Genomic DNA, 24,437 nt, shown 5'->3' with positions numbered 1-24,437 from the left:
GCTCCCTATATGTGTCTGCAAAGTTAAATCATCTACCAGTTTCTTTCCTTTCTGTTTGGCACTGTTTCTTTGTGCTTATTGTCGTGCAAATGCAGTTGGCATCATTGGGTCTGCGCACTACCAGTAAACACAATAACTTGTATTGGCAGGAAATCACTCATTACTATTGCTGTTTTTTGCTGATTAGACATATCTGGTGGTAGAAGGGAAGGTGCCCAATTTAGAGCACAGAGATGGGGTGTTATGGAGTCCAAGATCCAAGCTCTAGCAGGGGGACTACACCAGTTCTCAGTACAAGTCTAAGGCATGGACTAGTCTGGTCAATGCTGTCTCCAGTGCGACTGGCATTTCACACAGTGGAGAACAGTGTAGGCATCATTTTAATGACTAAAATGGCACAAGAGGGATACACTCAACGAATGGCTGGATGAATTCAGCACTGCTGACATACCACAGTTGTTAGGGTATAGTAATAAACAGAATTAATAGTAGATAGACAGCTACATGTAGGCAAGACAGGTATGCATAATGCTCTTCTCTTCTTCTTTTCTTTTTATTCCACAGCTGATCATGAGATCTGAGTGGATATGGAGGCATTTGATGAGCATATGGAGAAACTGATGGAAGCAAGGGTATGTATGCAGCACAGCTTTCATTTTGGCTAAAGTATTGCTTTTCTAAAAAGTAGTAACAAATTAAGCATGCTGTAGTCTGCAGTACACGCTAACTGTATGAGTCAAGTGTAATACTGTAGTCAGACATTATGAATTCAAATATCACAGATATCAATACATAAAATACAATACTAAAATCCTTTACAGATATTATAATAATTTAATTTTACCAGAAGTGACATAAATGACCTGCTGTTAATGAAATCTGAATAATTTCACAAAGCAAATGTGCATTGCAACTATTTCTTTGAGCAGTCATTACTTATAGTTAGCAGTTCTTAAGAAGTAAGAATGTAAAAGAAATGTAAATGTAAATGTCCAGAGAAATATAAAATACTTCATTGTTTTGGTAATGCATTGAATGTCACATATGATGATACTAATTATTTCTATTTTTTTCTCTTACCTCAACCCTTTTGTCTATTTTTTATTTTACATGTGTCATCAAAAGGTTTCCATGTCATGCATTTGTGAAAAATCATAAAATGCTTTACAACACAAGGAGGTAGGCCAACCCCTGTGGCTCAGCATGTCCCTGCTCCATTGGCTACTGCACCAATGTACTGCCTTCACTACCCCTGCAAGACCTGGACCCTCCACATCAGGTAGCACTCCCTGACAGCTGGTGCTGTGTACCCTTCTGGGATTACTAGCGGGGTGGTGTCTTTGTCACCCAACAAGAGTTGCCAGGTTTGGTGCATAGGATCATGCAGAGCAGCTTAGGTGCATGCCTACTGCAGATGGAGAGGATGCTCTCCTTCATGGTCCACTGGAGAAGATGTCAAGCACTCCCAACAGCCAGTGAAGTAAGGGGACAATGATGACAGTCCTAAGGGTGAGGACTACATTCACACTGTCCCCGTGTTTAATGGTCGTAGGCCTCTGTTGTCCCCCAACCTGTTGTGTTACTCACCGTCCATGTCTCATGTTTTCTTCATCATATCTGTCTGCATATGCTTCCTCACCAACCCTACTTACCTGACCCAGAAATACCAATCTCCCTTACCCAAAATTCCTCTCTTACTGATGTAAAAAAAGGGCACCTGTCCCCCCCAAAAAAAGTTGTCCCGTATATAGCTCTCCACTTCTCGCACACATCTTCTAGACACACTTGATTTGGTCCAATTGGCTATACAATATGATTGCATTGTTGTCACTACTCCCCTTTGAGGTAACAGTCCAAATTTAACTAATATTCTATCTGTATTTTTCACTTTACACTGTTAAAGATGTGGATAGCTATGATTCTTTCCTACCTCCCTCTTGCACATTCCTGTATTGGTTTTCCTTTGTTCTTCTCCCTGCTTGCACTCCATTGCATGATTTTTCTATCAAACCCATTTTAACACCTTTAATCTGGTGAAAAAATAGAATCGTAGACCACACACATAAGTAACAATTCTCCAGTGAAGCTCTTTACTTTTTGTCCTCTGTGTTTGCGTGGAGTTTAGCATCGCGCACCAAAGCCGATGGCGAATGGTTCTTCAGGTCCTATGACGTGGCATGGTTATCTCCATGCAATCTTGAATAAACTCACTGCACTAACATAACACACAGATCAGATTAAAGGTACTTATATTAAAAGTGTAATCTCTTTATTTTTTTACACCGATGAATATATGGTTATGTAAGTCCATATGTCTGCTGTTGACATTAATTCAGTATGGTTTGTTTTTATACAGTACTTCATGGTAGGCATATCCTCTCACATATGCTAAAGTTATCATATTTAATTATTTAATGACATCATGAATACATATGTAAAAATTTTACATTGACCTGGATTCGAATCCGGTATCATCTGTTCTCCAAAAAAAGAAGCTTAGTGATGTTTAACACCTACTACCAATGAGTCATCTAGGCAGCAGGTGTTTTTCTTCCACTCAGTACTGTCCAAAGTGTTCACTGTCAAGCCACTCTGCTGAACTTGTTTGCAAGGAGATGAGCAAAGCAATAAAACTGCCAAAATGTTATGAATGAGCAGAGAACCACATTTGTGTGTCACTTAACTATGAGCATATGGGGAAAGTAATATCACAAATTTTTGAATATGAGAAAAATTATGACACAGCATTTCTGATATGAACCATGTAAGAAGACCATAGTATCTGTTACATGTGTTTACCGAGCCAGTAGGAATAAGTACTTGTCAGGTTGCAGCAGGAGTCCTTATATGTGTTTCTCACAGTGCAAACACTTTGCCATCGAACACACAAACCTGCTGCTTGGAGCTGCACTATGGAAAGTGTACATAAGTATGTATGACTTATGTTTACTACCCATTTACTATTCAGCTCATCAAAGTAAATGTAAAAACACAAAGAAAGGGAAGGAAATATGTAAAGAAAGAATACATATTTATACTATGGTCATTTGTTACTTGCACCTAAGCACTTGAAATATGGTCTCTCAGTATTTGTTCCCAAATATCGCCACTGCACTAGAGAAAATAATTAAAATGCTTTCTTGTATGGTGTGTACATCTTTATACTGACAATACATATTCATATTTTCCAATACTTGTAGTAATGAGAACAGTTGTTTACATATAGTTTGAAAAGCTGCCATTTTAAGATACACCTGTACATTGGAAACACAACAGCAAATGCTACACTTTTCACTTTCATCAATCTAGTAACATAAAGGTTGTTAATATCTTGACATTTCTACATGTCTACACATCAAGTTCATGCAGGCCACCCAGCATCTTCTCTCAAACATCCAATGCTCATGTCATCCACTATAAATTATCCTGTAGCCCATAAAAGTCAGACTTCTGCCATGGTGCTTGCATGAAGTACTGAGTTCTCTAGTCCATGTACTTAGATAAGTAGTAGTTATGTTCTCACTGCAGTCAGCTGGTGTGTGTGTGTGTGTGTGTGTGAGTGTGCGTGCATGCATGTGTGTGTGTGTGTGTGTGTGTGTGTGTGTGTGTGTGTGTGTGTGTGTGTGTGCGCGTGCGCGCACATGTCTGACTTGTCAGAAGAGCATAATTGAATATCCTGAAGTCACCACTACAATCCCATGGAGTACCAGTATTTTGACAGTTGGACATGCCTACACATTCATTTCATGCAGGCCTCCCAGCACCTTTTCTCAACATCCAGTGATGATGTCATACACTATAAATTGTCCTGCAACCTTGAAAAAGTCAGACTTGTGCTGTGGTGCTTGCGTAAAGTACTAAGTTTTCTAGTGTGTGTATTTAGATAGGTAGGGGTTCTGTTCTTATTGCAGTCAAGTGGTGTGTGTGTGTGTCTGTGTATCTAGTCAGAAGAGCATGACTGAGTGTCTTGCAGTCACCGCTACAATCCCATGGAGTACTAATATTTTTACAATTAGACATGCCTATACATCCATTTCATGCAGGCCTCCCTACAGCTCAAACAGCCAATGCTGATGTCATCACTGTAAATTGTCATGCAGCCTTGTACAAGTTGGATTTGTGTTGTGGTGCTTATGTTGAGTGCTGAGTTTTCTAGTGCATGTACTTAGTAAAGTAGGGGTTGCAGTCAACTAGTATGTGTGTGTTTGTGCACTTGCTTGACATTAGAGGGAGCATTTTATGCCAGCATGTTGGACACTGCTGTTACCATCTTCTGCTCACCAGACACTGCTGATGTCATCACTTATAAAGTGTTGTCCAACACTCTCCAAATCAGACTTATGCTGTGGCACTTGTGTTAAATACAGACGTCTGTCTGTGTACTTAGATAAGTAGGGGTTCTCTTCTCACTGCAGTCAACTGGTGTTTGTGCACTTACTTGATGTTAGAGACAGGATTTTACACCAGCATGTTGGGCACTGCTACTACCATCTTCCTCCCACCAGACTCTGCTAACGTTATCACCTATAGCTATCTCTCAAGCATGTTCTGTTAATCTCAGAGGCTAGGTTAAGATCCCTAGAGTGAATGAATCTTGTGCCATGATATTTGCAGATGTGCAGCATTTCCATCAGGGCAGGGTCAGAGACTAGCCTGTATACTAGGCACAAGTCACCTCATCCTATATGATACAGAGTACAGTGATATAGCTTTCAGTATATCCATTTACACCATGGCATGGTTTGTAGGTCCTGTAATTCTTGTTGAGAAACCCCTGTGGTCTATCCAGGTATATGTTGAGGTACATGCAAAAGAGAGTATTATACTCGATTAGTGTTCTGATGAGGGTCAAGTACAGTGGTGTTATAACATCCTCAGAAATGGATATGATGGCCTGACTTATAAGATGCACAGTATAAAAGGCTTTCCTTACAACTTTGAAAACTTGGTAGTCAAAGTTCAGATTGCTATCTACCTGTGTTCCCAGGTCTTGCACCACTAGGTTTGAGGTTGGGGGTGTTGTCAATGCTGTAATTAGCATGGAATTCCATTTTGCAAAAGGCAAAGATAATGACACTTTTTTAAATTTATTTCCAGACCATGTGGCTGTGGCACTAATCATTTGTCTGTGTTAGCCCCTGCTGAATATATGTTTGCATCACTGGTGGACTCAATGATTGCACCCAATTTGCCATTATTAGCAAACTTGGTAAGACAAAGGCCATATACTTTAGCCTGGACTTCCGAGAAATAGATTCCAAACAGCAAAGGGCCTGGCACACATCCTTCTGGTACACCACTGGTGATAGCTCTGCTGGTACAGGTTGAGTCATCAACTTTGACAGTATGCATTCTGTCGGTGAGTCAGTTGACTAACCATCTAGTGATGTAAAGGTAAATCCCCATCTTCTCAATTATACCTGAGTGGGGGATTGTGTCAGAACCATTGGCTAGATCAAGATAGGTGATGTGCACTGTCTTACCTTCACCCAGGGCTTTGGTGACTTTCTCAAATAAATCAACTAGATTTAATAAGCATGATCTTCCCATAACAAAGCCATATTAAGTTGAGTCTAGAGTTTGAAGATCACCTATGTCCTTGTTGATAAGGTCAATGATGATTCTTTCCATGGCCTTGCAGATGAGACTGGTTAGACTTATAGGTCTACAGTTCCCAGGGTTGGTTGATGGCCCTCCTTTGTACAAGGGGATTACTGCTGCTGTTTTCCACTTGGCTGGAACAAAGCCAGTCCTCAGGCTATGGTTAAAGAGGACACTAATTTTGTTCACTAGTTCCTGTTTTAGATTGCTTAGTAAGCAACCTGGGATGTGATCTGGTACCACTGAGGTTTTTAGCCTTGGAGAGCGCACATGTGACCTGATATCTAGAGATACTAGGCAGGGGACTGGTGTCAGTTATGCTTTGGGGTATGGCTGATGGGACCAGGGGTTAAAGTTTGTGCCAAATCTGTCAGCTAGCAGGTTGGCCATTTCCTCTGCTGTAGCTTCATGTTTAAACACCTAGCATTAAGCAGCAGAACTTTGAGTTTGCCTCCAGTGGATGTAATGTCAGAACTTTTGTTGCTTTTATAATGCCTAACAAAGGCACTGTGATAAACCAAGATGCTGTCAGCCCAGCTAGCTGGAATTTTGTAAATAATATGTCACTTGAAAATATTAATATGATTTATAGAGAAGTGTGACACTGCCAGCCCAGCTAGACAGAATTTTGTAAATGATTCTGTGTCATTTGTGAATAGTAATATGATTAGTATACTTACCTTAAAAAATGTAAGAAACTTATATGTTCTGTACTGAGCTTCAAGATTCTAACCACAGTGCACCCTGCTGGAAAAGAGCAGAAATGCGTATAACTTCTATGTCTATGTAAATGTATGTTTCATAGTAGAAATTGGGATATACAGAGTTAACTTGCAAAACTCTAAGAAAATAAGTTGATAAAGAATTTTACGAGTGTGTTTTCCAGAACTAGAAGATAGAACGTCTGCAGCTGGAAATTCTTTCTATTGCTTGAAACAAAGGTAATTACAGATTTCCAAGGTAATTGTTTTACAACTTCCTGTTTCTGGCAAGCTTCTAAGAGAGAATTGTCAGCTTCAAAGAGATACGTTTTTTTCACAGAGACATGTTAAATTCTGTTGGTATCTGTTTAGCCTGGGAACTAGATGCAAGTGTCAAACAGTGATGTCATCTAGCTAACCCAGCAGTAATGTGTATTATTAACTTAAGAACTCTCTAAGAGAGAGAGGGTGCATTTTGTATTTGTTTTTGAACCTGAACACATCATCTCACCAGCACTTTGCCTTGCTCTGTAAGTAAGTTATTTAGAACTTAGTTTCTCTTAGAGATAGATAGGAATATAGCAAGATTAGTGTAAATGTTTTCTATATTTATGTGAGACTGTCCTACTATGTTATTATAAAGTATTTCTTGTGAGTTGTGAACTCTGCTGTCACTGTGTTGAGTTAATAAGTATTGTCTTGTGTTTTTATTATTTATTATTAAATATATTTAAAAGTTTTAATTCTGGCTGTTTTGTTTAAGAGATATTGTACTTGCATGTATTTGGTGATACTGTACAATCCACTCCTAAATAGCCTTAGCTTTGGTCACACTATTTGGATAATAGTAACATTACACAGTAGAATTGGACACCCTTTGGTAAGGGCCTTTATAGTATCTGATAAGGATGGTTGGGGGCAGCTGATACTACCTTACAGTCTGTCCAGAAGGGGGCATAGCTAGTCCACCTGTGCCATCCTTCTCCAGTAGTGTATGTGTGTTTGTATGTAAATCAAATCTCAAAGTGTGTGTGTGTGTGTGTGTGTGTGTGTGTGTGTGTGTGTGTGTGTGTGTGTGTGTGTGTGTGTGTGTGTGGCAGCTACTTGGGCAGGGACACAAAGCACTGGTTGGACAGAGAGGGTGCTGGAGATTTTGGCTTGACCACTGGGCTGAGATCTGAACCCTATAGCTGTGCCAGTGGGGAGTCTTTTTGGGGATCTGGAGAGAAAGGGAAGAACCAGCCCCAGACTGACTGTGATCTCTATGTGCTCTTAACGGAAATTGTACATTACTGTGTGTGTACTTGTCATCCTTCCAGTGTGGATATCCCTCACTGGTGCTAGTGGTAAAGATTGAGGCTCCTTGATTACTGAGCCAGTGCATGGGCATCACATATTAATTGTTTGTCAGTGGTGGGATATCCACATCAAATATTGTTTGATTGTGGTGAGTTAACCGCATCACATATTAATTGGTTTGTAGTGGTGTGGACATTGAATTCTTGTAGCTTGTGTACAGTGATCACTGAAGGTATTGTTCTACTCAGTGAACATTCAGAGGTCATATCACAATTGTTTTATTTCTTTTGTTAGCTTAGTTAGTCAGGGAGAGCAGGCAAGCATGTCAGCAGAGTAGTATGACAGGCTGACAAGGAGACAGTTGGCTGAGATGTGCCAGGCTAAAGGACAGGTGCATGGAAGCCTGACTAAAGCAGACACAATTGCAGCTTTGTTCACAGCTGCATCAAAGAATAGCAACCAGGAGGATGATCAGACTGGCCGTGGAGATGAAGAACACTCAGAGAATGGACAGCTCAACCTTTTTACAGAGGACTTAAAAATCTGTCTGGAGTTAAAGAGACTTCATTTGGAGGACAAGTGTTTGGAAATACAAGCAGCAGAGAGGCTGAGGCATCTACAGACTGAGGAGAATGAGAAACTGCTACGCCTGGAATCTGAGGAGAAGGAGAGGCAGGGGCAACATGAAAAGGAGATACTGACTCTTCGCCACAGTCATGGAGGTAATGGGGAACAGAGAAACTGAACCCAAGAAGCAACAAACGTCAGTAAATTTCCTCCACAGTTTACGGAGGGGCATAATTTTGATAGTTTCATTCATATGTTTGAGAGGGTGTGTAAACAATATAATGTTGACCAATGGCTCTGGGTACGGTTCCTGACCCTCTTACTCCATTATAAAGCTGTAAATGCTCTTTCCAAACTATCTGATGTTGACTTTTTAAACTATAATATTGTAAAGAATCATTTTCTAGAATTTTTTAAGCTAATACCTGAAGCTTATAGGAACAAGTTTCATGAGCATAGACGCAAGGCAGATGAAAGTGTGTGTGAATATGTTGCTGAACTAAGCACTTATTTTCATAGGTGTGTGAGTGGATGTCAAGTCACCACTGTTGAAAGGCTTGCAGACCTTTTGGTGAGGAAACAAGCACTTAGCACTTTGCCTGAGGTTAGCTGATAGACAATGCCTTACTGTAGATGAGTTGGGGAAGAAGAGAGACCTATACCTGGCAAGCAGGGCATCACTGCACAGGAAAGGGACACCCAGTGCTGCTCATGGGTCTAAGGGAACCCATGGTGGCCAGGTCAGGCTGCCCCAACAGAATCCGACAGTAGCAGGGGAAGCGACTAGTCCAGGTACATGTCCAGGACCTAGGGTTAAATGTTTTGAATGTAACCAGTGGGGCCGTGTAGCATATATATGTCCACGGAGTCAATGAGGGGAACAAAAGTTGAGGGAGCCAGTAAGTGGGAACAACAAAATGCCAACAGTAGGTTGTCTTGAGACATCAGGGGTACTAAACTATTATACTGCAGATGTCCTGATAGGGAAGGATTTTGATAAGGCAGTACCATGTGTTCATGCAGTTATATGCAGTCAGGCTTGGAGACAAGCATGTGGATCTGGTAGCCTGGGGAGACCCAGACAGACCACACACTTGCAGCCAGGACTGGTGAGGTGGTTACTTCAAGGAGGAGCTACCCTGTAGCAGTGAGACTGAAGGTGAGCCACAGCTGCTTGTTGGTACTGATGTTCCCTTGGACAGAGTGACTGCAAGGGCAGAGGTGAGTAGTAGTACATAGGCTGACAGTGAGGCACAGGTGTCAGAGAATGTCAGACTTCCTGTGGAATGAGAGCTGGGTAGGGTTACAAAGAGAGTGTTGAGACAAGCTCAGCTCTTAGGCCCTACATTACAAAGCCTGTGGCAGGTAGCTAGTGAGGCACCTTATTCTCAAGGGAAGGGGGAATCTGTATACTGGGAGAAAGGGTTACTGTATAGAGACTGGGCCCCTGAGGGAGTGCTAGAGGGCACTGCTAGCCATAGGCCATGATATTCTCTTTGCAGGTCATATGGGCATAAAAAGTACAAAGAGCCATATTATGCAGAACTTTTATTGGCCTGCAATTTCCAGAGATGTAACAAGGTACTGCAGGACCTGTGAGCAGTGACAAAGGTAGGCAAAGCAGGAGACAAGATGAAATCTCCTTTGATGCCTTTGCCTGTGATTCAGGAACCATTTCAGAGGGTAGCTGTGAATATTGTGGGGCCTCTGATTACCCCAAGTTCCACAGGAAAAAAGTATGTCCTAGTGGTAGTAGATTATGCTACAAGATACCCTGAGGCAGTGGCTTTATCCTCCATTGAGGCAGAAAAGGTGGCAAATGATTTGTTAGATATATTCAGCAGGGTAGGTTTCACAAAAGAAATACTGACTGACAGAGGTGCCAATTTCATCAGACCTGCTGGCCTGTATGTGGAAGTACTGTGGGGTGAAGTACCTAAAGACCACCCCTACCATCCCCAGACTGGTGGTCTTGTTGATAGGTTAATCTCTCCACTTAAGTCCATGCTGTGGGCATTTGCAAACCATTTAAGAGGGAGTGGGGCAAATATTTTCCCCATCTGTTGTTTTCTTACAGAGAGTTTCCCTAGGAATCCACAGGTTTTTCACCCTTTCAGTTGTTGTATGGGCATAGGGTGAGGGGGCCTCTAGATTTAATTTAAGATGAATGGGAAGGTGATTGTGAATCCCACAAGGAGTCTGTTGTGGCATATGTCCTAATCCACAGGACAAGGCTCAGGGAACTCATGGGCTTGGCCCAGGAGAACCTGTCAGAAGTCCAACAGCAGAAAAAGGTCTGGTATGACAGAAATGCTCGAGCCAGAGTGTATGCTGTAGGCAGCAGGTAATTGTTCTCATTCTTGTCAGACACAACAAGCTACAAGCAGCTTGAGATGGACCCTACAAGGTGAAAAGGAAGATCAGTGATGTTAACTACATGGTAGAACTGCTAGGTAGGGGCACAAATTGTACCATGTTAACATGATGAAACCATGCCATGACAGGGAGGCCCTTGTGCTGAGTATTTGCAGTACAAGGCAGGGGAACTCTGAAGGGGATCTATGGCTACAGGTAACCAGCCAGAAAAATCCCAAATTACTGTGGTGGAGCTTAGGGTTGCAGGCATATGATGGGACAGTGCAGCATGATACTGGGGTCAGCAATGCCAAGGCAGCTGGAATCTCAATACAGGGAATAGGGTAAAGTATTCCCAGATAGGCTCAACTCTGTCAAGCAATGTTTCTCAAGGGACACTTGAAAAACTAGCTTGAGTTCTCGTTGGGGGGAGAAATGTGATAAACCAAGATGCTGCCAGCACAGCTAGCTGGAATTTTGTAAATAATTATATGTCACTTGGAAAATATTAATATGATTTATAGAGAAATGAGACACTGCCAGCCCAGCTAGACATAATTTTGTAAATGATTGTTTCATTTGTGAACAGTAATATGATTTGTATGCTTGCCTTAAAAAAATTTAAGAAATTTATATGTTCTGTACTGAGCTTCAAGATTGTAACCACAGTGCACCCTGCTGGAAAAGAGCAGAAATGTGTATAACCTCTGTGCCTATGTAAATGTATATTTCATAGTAAAAATTGAGATGTACAGAGTTAACTTGCAAAACTCTAAGAAAATAAGTTGATAAATAAAGAATTTTATGAGTGTGTTTACCAGAACTAGAAGACAGAATGTCTGCAGCTGGAATTTTTTTCTATTATTTGAAACAGAGGTAATTACAGGTTTCCAAGGTAATTGTTTTACAACTTCCAGTTTCTGGCAAGCTTCTAAGAGATAATTATCAGCTTCTAAGAGGTAAGTATTTTCCATAGAAACATGTTAAATTCTGTTGGTATCTGTTTAGCCTGGGAACTAGATGCAAGTGTCAGATAGTGATGTCATCTAGCTAACCCAGCAGTAATGTGTATTATTAACTTAAAAACTATCTGAGAGAGAGAGAGTGCATTTTGTATTTGTTTCTGAACCTGAACACATCATCTCACCTGCACTTTGCCTTGCTCTGTAAGTAAGTTATTTAGAACTTGGTTTCTCTTAGAGATAGATAGGAATATAGCAAGATTAGTGTAGATGTTTTCTGTATTTATGTGAGACTGCCCTACTATGTTATTTTAATGTATTTCCTGTGAATTGTGAACTCTGCTGTCACTGTGTTGAGTTAATAAGTATCGTCTTTTGTTTTTATTATTTATTATTAAATCTATTTAAACTTTTTAATTGTGGCAGTTTTGTTTAAGAGATATTTAATCTCTTAGCGTACTTGCATGTATTTAGTGATACTGTACACGCCACTACTAAATAGCCTTAGCCTTGGTCACACTTACTGTTTGGTAACAGTAACATTACAGAGTAGAATTAAACACCCTTTGGTAAGGGCCTTTATAGTAGCTGATAAGGTGGTTGGTGGCAGCTGGTATTACCTTATAGTCTGGGCAGAAGAGGGTATAGCTAGTGAACCTGTGCCAGCCTTCCCCAGGGGTGTCTGTGTGTTTGTATATAAATCAAATTTCAAAGTGTGTGTGTGTGTGTGTGTGTGTGTGTGTGTGTGTGTGTGTGTGTGTGTGTGTGTGTGTGTGTGTGTGTGTGTGTGTGTGTGTGAGCTACTTGGGTGGGGACTGAAGCACTGGTTGGAGGGTGATGGAGATTTTGGCTTGACCACTCAGCTGAGATCTGAACCCTATAGCTGTGCCAGTGGAGAGTCGTATTGGGGATCTGGAGAGAAAGGGAGAAACCAGCCCCAAACTGACTGTGATCTCTGTGTGCTCTTAAGGAAAATTGTACTTTACTGTGTGTTTACTTGTTATCCTTCCAATGTGGACATCCCTCCCTGGTGCTGGGTGCTAGTGGTGAGGATTGAGGCTCCTTGATTACTGGGCCAGTGCACGGGTGCCACAAGCACTATGGGGGAGTTAAGCACCTTTGCCAGTATCCAACAACCTAGAAACCACATGTTCAGCCCAGGCTGAGAGATACTGGATCCTCCTTGGACTTGACACCAGGAGTGAAGCCAGTTGTTGAAATCCATTAATTTTGTTTATACTGTGGCATCATCCTGGGTGAAGGTAGAATGCTGCTGAGGACTATGGTCATACCTGCCTAGAACACATCTAGAGAGGTACGTTATGAAAATAAATGCACAACACAGTGATAATGTAGAAATCACACCCCTTTGAGCAGACCAAGTGGTATGTCACCTGTGTGCTGAGGTAGATGGTATGTGTAATGTCCATCAGCATGTGCTCACAATGGTGAATATTCCCATGTATGTAACACAACTCCTGGGTACATGCAGGACATCCACATCAAAGGCCATAATACTTCCATAGTTCCCAACCTTAATCACACCAATAACAGAGTACAATGCACCCTTTGTCATGCACCTCCCTGCACATCTTCCAGGGATGCATAACTTAAGTGTACCACTTTTGCCACAGTAAGCTCTCACACATCTTATTGACCATACTTAGGTATTCTTGTTGGATAAATATTATTGTCTGATGGTGCGGAACCCCCATCAAGGTGCTATACTAGATGAATGTGTGATACCTGTTCCTGTGATGCACACTGTACATACACAGCTGCTTGACAACATTAATGCCATGGGTAACATTTGTGACATTGTGGATTGTGCCATATATATGCCATGCACACCTGTCAACTAGCCTGGACTAATCATAATGTCACATCATACCTCTCAATTGTACAGATTTTCGCAAACTGTCCAGATTTTTGCCTTAAGTATTTGGTCTGTTCCTCATAAAATCTGTGGTTTTCTGGCAAATCACAGAGGGCAAAGTCACTAAATAATGAACAAATAATGACATATATTTGAGTTTCAGAATATATTTCCTTCATACAATGCATGCTAACACAAATCCTATTCTTCTAACATCTTTCTAAGTTTATAAGAGCAATATTTAAAATCCGTACCTATTTCTGGGCCTTTGCCCCCCCCCCCGCCATTATTTTAGGCTTTGTCCAGATTTCTTACATTAAGAAGTTGAAAGGTATGTGTCACATACAGGTATAGCAGTGCCCCTCCTAACACCTCCAGTAGATGTTACATTGTCAGGACGGTGTGCTTGATTGCACTCATAGATTGCTGACATCTCACAATAGTTGCACGAATGTGTTCATGCAGAACCATCTGTGATCACTCGCAATCACATATGTTATGTCAGAGACATGAGGATTACTGGTGGTATTATTCTGATATTGTCCACGATTGTGTGTGCTTCTGTTTGCTGTTGTTCATCAGCCTGCAGCTATGTGTCCCACTTGGTGGAGACTTCTGCTGACATTACAGTCATATTCAGGCAACTTATTCTGCACAGCTTCACAATATGTAGCTAATTCCTATTGTATATAACATCCCTGACAGATATCCTCTCTATTGTTCATGTCAGAATGCTTATATCACAAATATATCTTCTCCATTGTTATGTCACCTTGTGTAACATTCACATAATATACATTTTTACTGTGTAATCCATACTGTATCATGTTGATGTGTGATTAGTGTTCCTGCTACAACTGTCTTCATATTTACATTCCTCATCTGCAGTACATTAAGATGTTTCACCCATCTTCTTTCCCTGTGTTCATTCCTACAGTTCATCTGTGTGTTCCTGTCCAATACACGTCCCCTGATTTTTTTGTTTATTTTAAATTGCAGTCCATGTACCATTATAGATCATTTATACAACTTTTGTTCAGTACGCCTGAAATGGGATTCCACAATACTGTGCACAGTGTATACTATCCTGTAATGTGTTTGGACCATATATATTGCTATATTATTAACCTTGGCAATCACTGTGGCATTCTGCATAATCGCGCAGACCTAGTTTACCTGTAAGTAAACAGGTCTATATGTCTGCTGCTTTTGGTGTTGCTTAACTTGGTTTTCTGGCTGGCAACACTTTTGCTAGCCATGAAACTGCACTTGTTTGTATTTAAATGCAATGTGAGACATGAATATGTAATTAGCATTGCTGCTGTCTGTACAAAGACATAAACTCCATGTAGGCTTCGCTCAAAGCCTACACGGAGTTTATTGAATCTCCAGGTATATATTTACAAGAAGGATGTAACTACAGCACAAGCTGCAAGGAGGCAAGGGGATTTGGTGCTCTTAAACAATTGTTATTTTATTTAGTTTCTAAGTAATTGAAGTGTCTCTAACTGCCTTGCTTCTGTGGCAGCATTCATTAGAGTATGCCAGAAACATTTTTGCTAGCTTACTCGCATTGTAAAAATGTTTCTGCAAACATTTCCAGCCAAAAATATGGCATTTTTTTGAGTGGGTTGCAGTGATCACTGACCTGTACATATCTCTCTATTGATTTTCAGGAATAGTTTCACCAAGCATCCATTCCCAACTAGCCTCAGATTTCCTAACCTGTTCATATTTAAGTGAACTTACCAGTTTACACAGCTTGGAAACTAGACTCTTAGATGAGCAATCTTGTTTATGCAATTGCAGTAGGTAGTTCACCCATGTGAGATCTTGTCCCATTCCACTTACTTGCTTCTTTATCTTGTTTTATACAATATAATTATATAAACAAAGTATTTTCAGGTTTCCAGGTTAAAAATTTCTTTGAATTTTTCCATGCAGTGATTACCTATGATTCCTTTACCTGAGACCAGCAGTTTAAATCTGGATGCAGTCTCAGCCAATCTCTTAAATCTTTTCCAGTCTGAAAACCTTCTAAAGCCAACTGCATAGGTGTCAACTAGTTGTTATACTGTCCAACCCCAGCTTTTTTCAATACTCAGCAGTAAATCACAGGCACTTCTCTCCAAACAGAACTCACTCTTTCTTTATCTTTTATCCAGAAAATACTTTCTGGTCAGTTTTCCTCTTACAGGATTGCTAAAGGACCTGTCTACAGTCATCTAGCCTGGTCACTCTTGTCACAGTCTAAATAACCTAAGCTGTGCTCCTCTCCAATATCTTTGAATATCAGGGACCCCATCTCCCTTTCAGTTTAGGCAGTGCAGTACAGCCCAACCCTACTTTGAGGTTTAGAACTTCCCCATATAAATCTTGCCATAGCATTTTTAAATCCCTGTAAAAAGATTTTCCTGGATTCAATGGCCAAACTTTGAACACATATGCCAGAGGAGTAAGAATGAATATCTGTAAAGCTTGCATCTTTTGTTCCAAGTCTAAGTGTAGTAGTTCCAAATTTTGAACCTATCAAGTGACTCTTTCTACTCTTCACTATGTAAAATTCTTTCTGTATTTACTATTTTCTAAGACAGAGTGATACCCATGAACTTCAACTGGCTCTTGTCCCATATGCCTGAGAAAGTTGATTTAATTCCTCATAGGGAGAATAATTTACTTTCACAATCTGTGTTTTTTGGGCATTCATATCATAGCCTGAAATATGACCAAAATAATTTGATATTTCCATTAATACCCTCATGTGCCTATCTGACTTGGAACATATGGATAAGGAGTTCATTTGCATATAAGGCATATTGTTCAGTTCTCCAGATTTACAGACTGTCCAGATTTTTGCATCATATTTTTGGTCTGTTCCTTATGATATTTGTGGCTTTCTTACAAATCGTTGATGTAGAGTGAAGTCAAAAAATAATCACAGACAATTGAATTTTAGACTTCAAATCCTTGAGAAAATACATGTCAATACAAAACCTGTTAACCTTGCAACTTTCTAAGCTCTTAAGATCAGTGTTTAAAATTTGTCCCTATTTTTGGGCCTTTGTCCCCCTATAATTTTTTACTTTGTCCAGATTTCTTGAACTAAGAGGTTGAGAGGTATAAGGGTATGTTTACTTCTCCTTTTTTGATCTTGAATCCATGCTCATGTGAGCACCTCAGTCTAATAGTAAGTGGATCTAAATATAAGGCGAACATCAAAGAAGGCCAAGAGAAACCCTAAATGATGACGTTAATCTAGCATTGACTTTGATACTGATGGCTGAACCTGCATACATATTTTGCAACAAATATATTACACTACTTGGAAAACCATAGACCTTTAAGACTACAAATAGTGCAATCCTTTCAAACTTTTTTTTAATAAACTATTCAAAGCTTATTTTTCCTTTCCAATTCCATTATTAGACTTTCATCTAGATGGTTGTGTAGTTTGTCTGAAACCCTTATACCTATGAGGTTCACCCACCAGTTCTTGAACCACTCTGTGAATAAATTGCTGGACGTCTGCAATTGACTAGGCCTATGTTCCAGTTCCACTGTCATTACCAATGGAGCATGATCAAAGAGCACAGCTGGGAGAACCTCCCACTTTGTTACGGTCAATTCTGAGAACTTAGTTGATGGTATTAAGGTGTATGAAATCTTAGGAAACTCATCATAATGCTATTAAATTTTACATAAAAAGGATAAAAACTTTAAATGATTTTTACAAAAAAATTAAATTATGGTAAATTTGATTTTACCTCAATAAAGGAAGATTTCAGGTTTAAGGACTGGTCATGTTTAAATAATAATAATACAGACTTCATTTTTGTTGTTTTAGAAAAGTTAATAGGTGATCATGTAAATTAACAACTGAGGTAAAATGCAAACATCCTACATGTTGGAAATTCAAACTATTAAAATAGTATAACAAAAAGAAGAGAACTTTATACCACTACAGGAACACCCAAGAAGTAGAAATAAATCAAACCTAAACAAAATGACTAAGAAATTCAAACATAAAATCTTACAAGAGGGAAGTTTGGAAGAAAAGATTAGTCAGATCTGAAAAAATACTATATATTCATATAGAAAGGCTAAAAAATCTGAGTTTCTCACACTACAGTAATCAGACCCTGACAAAGCTTATGCTTTAAATGATCACTTCACAAATAGTGGGGAGGATAACAATGTAAATATAGTGCTCAACCATATCATTTGCTCTTTTTAATTTCTCAAAGTCTTTTGGGGTTTATAATACCTTGACAGGAATGGACCCCATTCCTAAGTCAAAGTATGATTAAAATTAATGAAATTAGTATTGTTTCAATCTTTGATGTTAGCCAGAAGTGCTCTTTGCAGCACCCGCAATGTGCCTAGTATTCACTCCTGCAATTCATGCGGAGTTGCATGTATCAGTAACATATCTAAGTACAATTATAAATTCTTTTTTATAAGAACCATTATTCCTGCCACTAATTTAAGTGTCTGGGTATCCTTCTTCCACATTGCTCTTGTTTCTGCCTGTAAATCCTGGCATTTTATGACTTTGTGTCTCTCTGTATGTAAGACACTGTAGTTATTGGGTGTAGCAGTTTCAGTGATCAATCCTAGTTTTATCTTTTCATGGACTTCTATTTCTGGTTTTCTCTCATCTATTTTTAAACTGTTGGTAATAGGTGATCCCATGTGATATAAACTTCATCATTTTTATAATGCTTTGCGGCTCATGTTTCCAATGTTTTTCAGCTACTACAATATTATAATGTTTGCACAATTCCCAAATGCAAGTCTTGCCACATTATTATGCCTTTCGGTATGCAGTTCTTCCGCCATTAGTATATCACACCCAGCAACAAGATGTGCAACTGTTTCTAATTCTGTTTTACAAGACATACATTTGTCTGTTTCTCCCAAATTCCTCCACACAACTCAATGGCTTAAAAATAATTGCTTTATTAGTCGTGTGGAGGAATTTCTTAATCTGTTTTCTTTATTGATCTTAATATCTCTGTCCATGTCTATTAAATCAATGAACTCTTCTCTAGGATCATTTTCTTCTAAACTGAGAGTTTGTTCTCCAATTTCTGTGAGCATTCTACCAAAAATTCCAGAGCATCTTCCTGTGCCACATTCTCTTCAGTTTCATCCTGTGTCATCTATTGCTCTTTCTTACAGGAATTCACTGGCCTGTCACTCCACAACATTGCCTGCATCAGAGTTGCCACAGTTTATTTTTCCTTCCCCTGCTGTGCAACTCAAACTGAGCTTTTGTACTGGTTTCCTATGGAAGGCTCCAAAGTATTTTCATATGGCAACTGATCAGATGTTTTCCCCTCCATTGGTTTCTCTTTAATTTGGGGATCCATTGCTGTATCCTGCTGTGATGTTATCAGAGTCAAATTGTATACACTAATTCCTTTTCTTTGCAGGTAATCCATAACCTTGGTTTCTATTTCTTTAACTTCTGCATTATTAATCCTCTTTTCTACTTTTCCTCTATGTTTTCTTATTTTTTTGTATTGTAAAATGTTCCATATTTGGATGCCTTTGCCTGTATTTCTCTTCAGGTATCTTTGGTGCTGCTGTTTTTTTATTGATTAATTCTGCTTTCTCCTTTGCACAAATATTACACCATATTATATCACTTTTTCTTTCCCATGTCCATATTTCTTCTTCAGATGTCTCCTGCTCCTCCTGTTTCTCCTTATATGGGGGACTCATTCCATCATGCTGTGATATAACCTGTGTTAAGTTTCTACATTAAATCCTTCACTTCACAGGTATTCCATAACTTCAACTTCTATTTTTTTTAACTTATACTTTACTAATTTTCTGTCCTGTGTTCCCTCTTTGTGATCTTATTTTTTGTATTGTGAAATTTTCCACACCTCGATGCCTTTGTCTGTATTTCTCTTTGAATAACTTTGGGGCTGCTTTTTGTATTGATTATTTTGGCTTTCTCCTTTGAATAAATATTGCATCATATCAGATCTCTCTTTCCCATGTCCAAAATTCTTTTTATACCTTTCAAAAATCTCTAGATTTTGTTCTTTATATTTTTGCACTTCCTCAATTGCTTCTTTTTTCAAACTGTCCAAGGTTTCTTGGTTTATACAATGTTTTTCATAAATCTGTTGTATTCATGAAGACAAATTTTTATTTGAAGTTTCTGATAGTTTTTTTTATGCAAGTATTTTTATTTTGTCTAATTTCTCTCTTAATCTTTTTGTATATCTTCTGTATGGAAAATTTGGGCTTCTTGCATAATAGTAATAATGAATAATGGCTTTCTTATCCTCAATAGTCCACTCTATCATCTTTATAGCTTTTTTGACCTATCAGTTTTTGTGATTTTTGTGGACTACTGCTTTCTTCTGGAATGGGGGGGGGGGCATCCTCCCCTTGAGCCTGGCCTAGGCCCATTGTATGAATGTTTCCTTGTCTTGTGGATTCTACACTGTCATTTTTTCCAGTCCTAACACAAGTACACCTACCAGGACTGGGCATTTTTTTTATCCTAGGTCTTGTGTACCCAGCTATCTTTTTTATTTTTTAACTCACTTCTGTCCATGATATATGCTGTATAAATATAGTCTATATATTGGTGTTGTCTTGGTAAGATTTTGTGAAAAACAGGGCCCACCTCATGAATGTACTCTCCAAGACATGAAGATGAATTCATTTACCATAATACTTATCTCCTTTGTTTATTGATATATCATCTCTCCATTCAGATCCCAGCACTAGTTCCTTGCCAGTATATGGAGACCTATGTCCGTCAATAACTCAGGAATATAACCATGCTCTCAAAAAAATAAAATAAAGGTACCTCCATGTGCCTAGATAATATTCCCACTATTATGCTAAATAATCTCAAAATGGAATTGAGTCCTCTGTTGTTTCTTCTGTTCAACAACTTATTCAGGTCTTGGACAGTACGTGCCGCATGGAAAAAAAGTCTGGTTTCCCTCCTATTTTTGAAAAGGGGAAATACTGATATTACTAATTATAGACCAATTAGTCTTGCACCTTTTCTTGGTAAAAGTTTCGAATGATGCTTACTAGATATGATGATGCATGTTACTATGGTCATTGAAAAAACAGATACAAACTAACATAGGTTCATAAAAGGTTGTTCATGATAGCAAACATGGTAGAATTTTAAGACTAGGTTGCACTATCTATGGACATTGGGCTAAAATGTAGAACTATATATTTTTTTTTGACAAAAGCTTTTGATTCCTTGCCCTGTGCGGCGGTATATAAAGCATTGGTTAGGTATGGTTATAATTCTTAATATGGTGGGCAAAGAACTGGTTAACATGGCATAGTCAGTCCTTTGCCATCTAATGTTATACATCTGAACCAGCGTTAGTTCATTGTGGTGTTCTACAGGGCTCATTGCTGAGCTCAGTGCCATTTAACCTGGTTTTTGCTAATATCTTCCCAAAATAAGTCATGTTGGTTAAATAAATATGCAGATGACTGTAAGGTAGGATTTGTCCTTTCTAGTAAAATGGATTTTGACATATTAAATAATTATCTTTCAGAAATCTGCATCTAGCTGTGAACTTCATTACAGACAAAAGCTGTCAGGAATTTTGGCGAATCTGCTATCTTCGAGCCTGTGATCCGTGTGCACTGGCCCAGTAATCAAGGAGACTCAATCCTGACAACTAACACCAGTGAGGGACATGCACATTGGGAGGATGATAGGTACACACACAGTAAAGTACAATTTCCCTTAAGAGCACACAGAGATCACAGTCAGTCTGGGGCTGGTTTCTCCCTCTCTCTCTAGATCCCCAGCAAGACCCCCCACTGGCACAGCTATAGGGTTAAGATCTCAGCCGAGTGGTCAAGCCAAACCCTCCAGCACCCTCTCTGTTCAACCAGTGCTTCATGTCCCTGCCCAAGTAGCTGATACACACTCACTTTGGGATTTGATTTATATAAAAAACACAGACACTCATGGGGAAGGCTGGCACAGGTACACTAACTATGCCCCCTTCTGCCTAGACTATAAGGTAGAAATCACTGCCACCAACCACCCTTATCAGCTACTAATAAGGCCCTTCCCAAAGGGTGCCCAGTCTTACTGTGTGATGTTACTATTATCCAAATGGTAAGTGTGACTAAGACTTGAAGGCTTGTTAGTAGTGGCTTGTACAGCGTCACTAAATGCATATGCAAGTACTCTAAGTGCTTAAATATCTCTACACAAAACCAGCCACAATTAAAAGGTTTAAATATATTTAATAATAAAAGCACAAGACAATACTCAATAACTCAACACAGTGACAATAGAGTTCAGAATCACAGAAGATATTTTAAAACAACATTGTAGGACAGTCTCACATAAATACAGAAAACATCTAGACTAATCTTACTGTATTTATATCTCTATCTAAGATAAATCACTGTACCTAAATAACTTAATTACAGAGCAAGGCAAATATAGATGAGAAGTGCTGAAGAGATGTTTACAGGTCCAGAACAAAATACAAAATGCACTCACTTTCTCTCTGAGATAGTTCTTAAATTAATAATACACATTACTGCTGGGTTAGCTAGATTACATCACTATTTTACACTTTCATCTAGTTCCCAGGCTAAACCGATAGCAACAGAATTTAACATGTCTCTATGAAAAATGCTTATCTCTTAGAAGCTGACGCTTATCTCTTAGAAGCTTGCCTGAAACTGGAAGACATAAAACAATTACCTTGGAAACCTGTAATTACCTCTGTTTCAAACAATAGAAAGAATTTCCAGCTGTAGACATTCTGTCTTCTAGTTCTGGTAAACACGCACGTAAAATTCTTTATTTATTTTCTCAGACTTTGCAAGTTAACTCTGTATGTCCCAACTTCTGCTATGAAAACATACAATGTGAAGTTGTTCAATCTCGCCATTCATTCTTACAAATGGGTCTGGAGCCGATCCCTCGGCTCCGAGCTGGCCACTTTACAAGCTCGAGGTTTTCTAGTAGCTCGCGGCCAAGTCCCTATCCCATGATGCTCTATGCCTCACCCCAGATGTAGTTTGTCGCTGCAACAGATCGGAGGTGCTGAGTGGAGTTCAGGCCAGTATTTCAAATTTATTATATATATATATATATATATATATATATATATATATATATAGGATTTTTTCAGAAAGTGTGTTTTTTTCTTAGTTTATGATAGACTAGTATTTATATAGTAAATATCTTCGTTTATAGAGCGGCTGCTTTTAGGCCTTTCATTGGCCGTGTTTTAGTTAGTCCCTAACCCGTTTTAGAGTGTTCTTAACTCTTATAACTGTAATCCTTTTAGTGAGAATATTGTTCTTTGTAGCTTTGAATCTTTACTGTTCATCCTAGCTAGTGTGTGTTTGTCTAGACAGTATAGTTTAAGTATTTTGCTGTCTCTCAGAGAGTGGTGTTAGCCTATTCAGTGTGTTGGTTTGTCTAGGCAGTTATATATATATATTTAGACTCATAGTTATTTTCCTTACACTATGGCTGATCAAAGGGAAAAGGAGAGACAAAAGTCAGGGTTCAAGAAATGCCCTAAGTGCGGACAAAAAATGTCCATTACTGATTTACATGTTAGTTGTGTATACTGTTTGGGGGCAGTCCATCTACAGGGGGACTGTTCTATTTGTCATTCGTTCAGCAGCAGGGTCTTGTTAGAACACAGGTGAAAGCTAGTGGATAGAGGTTTGTTAAAACCTGAATTGATAAGGCTGACCAGACTTTTAAATCTTCCAAGGGATCCAAGTCTTCGAAGGCTTCTTCGGAGCCAAAGTCTTCTGCACCAAAATTGTCTGAGAAGGTGCGGTCGCCGGTTCCACAGTCTGCGGAACCGAGCACTGAGCAAGTTTTTCCCAGCCGGTCCCCGGTATTGGAGCTGGTCTCCAAAGTTTTGAAGTCACCAATCTTACAATCGGTGACTTCATCGATCCCTTCGACTTGTTCTTTGAGGAGCCTCTCCAATGTGGATGTGGACTGAGTGGTGCAGAGTCTCCTCCAGAACCCGGCATTAGCCAAATTGCTGTCGGCTCTGACCCAACCATTCTCGGAGCCAAAGATGTCCTTGCCTCATGTGTCTGCTCCTCCTCTGAGCCGAGCAGGGCCTTTGGAGCCAGAGGCGGTAGAACTGATGATCGTGGAACCCTCGGAGCCGAGGCTTGTTCAAGTGCCATCGGCTCCATCGACTCAGACAACTTCGATGCCTTTCGAGGAGTCTGGGAGCCAACACTCTCCGGTCGGCTCTGGGGGTGAGAGTCGAACCAATGTGTCAGTTCCAACTCTTCCTCTCGGAGCTTCAGCACAGATGAGTTCAGCTCCTTCCTCTGGTTCGGAGCCTACTGTTTCTGTGCCGGGGAGATTGCCATCTTCTTTGGAACTGGCTGCCTCTTCGCATCGGAGCAGTGGGGCCTTTGATGCCATGAGGAGAGTTATGTCTTCAAAGACTTCCTCATCCCTGAAAGTGCCGCATCCTACCTCTGCATCACAGGTCCCCTTAAAGCGTCGAGACCCAGGGCCTCAGGTAGCCCCATTGGGTGACGCATGTTCTACTGAGACCTCACCAGAAGCTCCCGCTGATGAGGTTCCCAGGAAGATGCTTTGCAAGAAGAGGCATTTAGACTCCCCACAGGAGTCTATCACATCAGACACTAACTTGGAGGAGTCAGAAGGGTCCTCACGGTCCCCCGCAGAGGATCTCTCTTTTGCCAATATCCTAGAGATCCTAAGACAGAGGGGTGGCTGGCTGTCCGTTAACCCTACTGATGATGAGTCGGTGCTTCTGAAGGCTTTTGGGTCTCAACCCTCCACCTTCTATGTGACTCCACCCTTCAATGAATTAATGGATGCAAAGTTGTTCTCACTGTTCATTCTTCACTGATGGGTTCGGAGCCGATACTCAGCTCTGACACAGCCGACTAGCAAGCTCAAAGTTTTCCAGTAGCTCAAGACCCAACCCCTTATCCCACAATGCACTGCTGGAATTACCTCAGATCTAGTTTGCCATGGCATGGATCTCTTGGTTTCCAGCATTGCTTGAGACTATTGTGGGAATTTTC

General features: G+C 39.9%; 1 long non-coding RNA gene across 1 annotated transcript in view; it reads left to right on the top strand.

Annotated features, from left to right (window-relative positions):
- The window catches only part of LOC122797275, a 162,107-nt gene that overhangs the window by 106,024 nt on the left and 31,646 nt on the right, over positions 1 to 24,437 (top strand). Inside the window, exon 2 of the long non-coding RNA XR_006364043.1 lies at positions 565 to 632. This is a non-coding gene — a long non-coding RNA (uncharacterized LOC122797275). The remainder of the gene's footprint in view (positions 1 to 564; positions 633 to 24,437) is intronic.

The sequence above is a fragment of the Protopterus annectens genome, chromosome 3.part0, assembly GCF_019279795.1.
Source record: "Protopterus annectens isolate FY-2018-M chromosome 3.part0, PAN1.0, whole genome shotgun sequence".
In the NCBI taxonomy this organism is placed as follows: domain Eukaryota; kingdom Metazoa; phylum Chordata; order Ceratodontiformes; family Protopteridae; genus Protopterus; species Protopterus annectens.
Note: the sequence above shows the minus strand (reverse complement) of the source record. Positions and strands in the feature narration are given on the sequence as shown.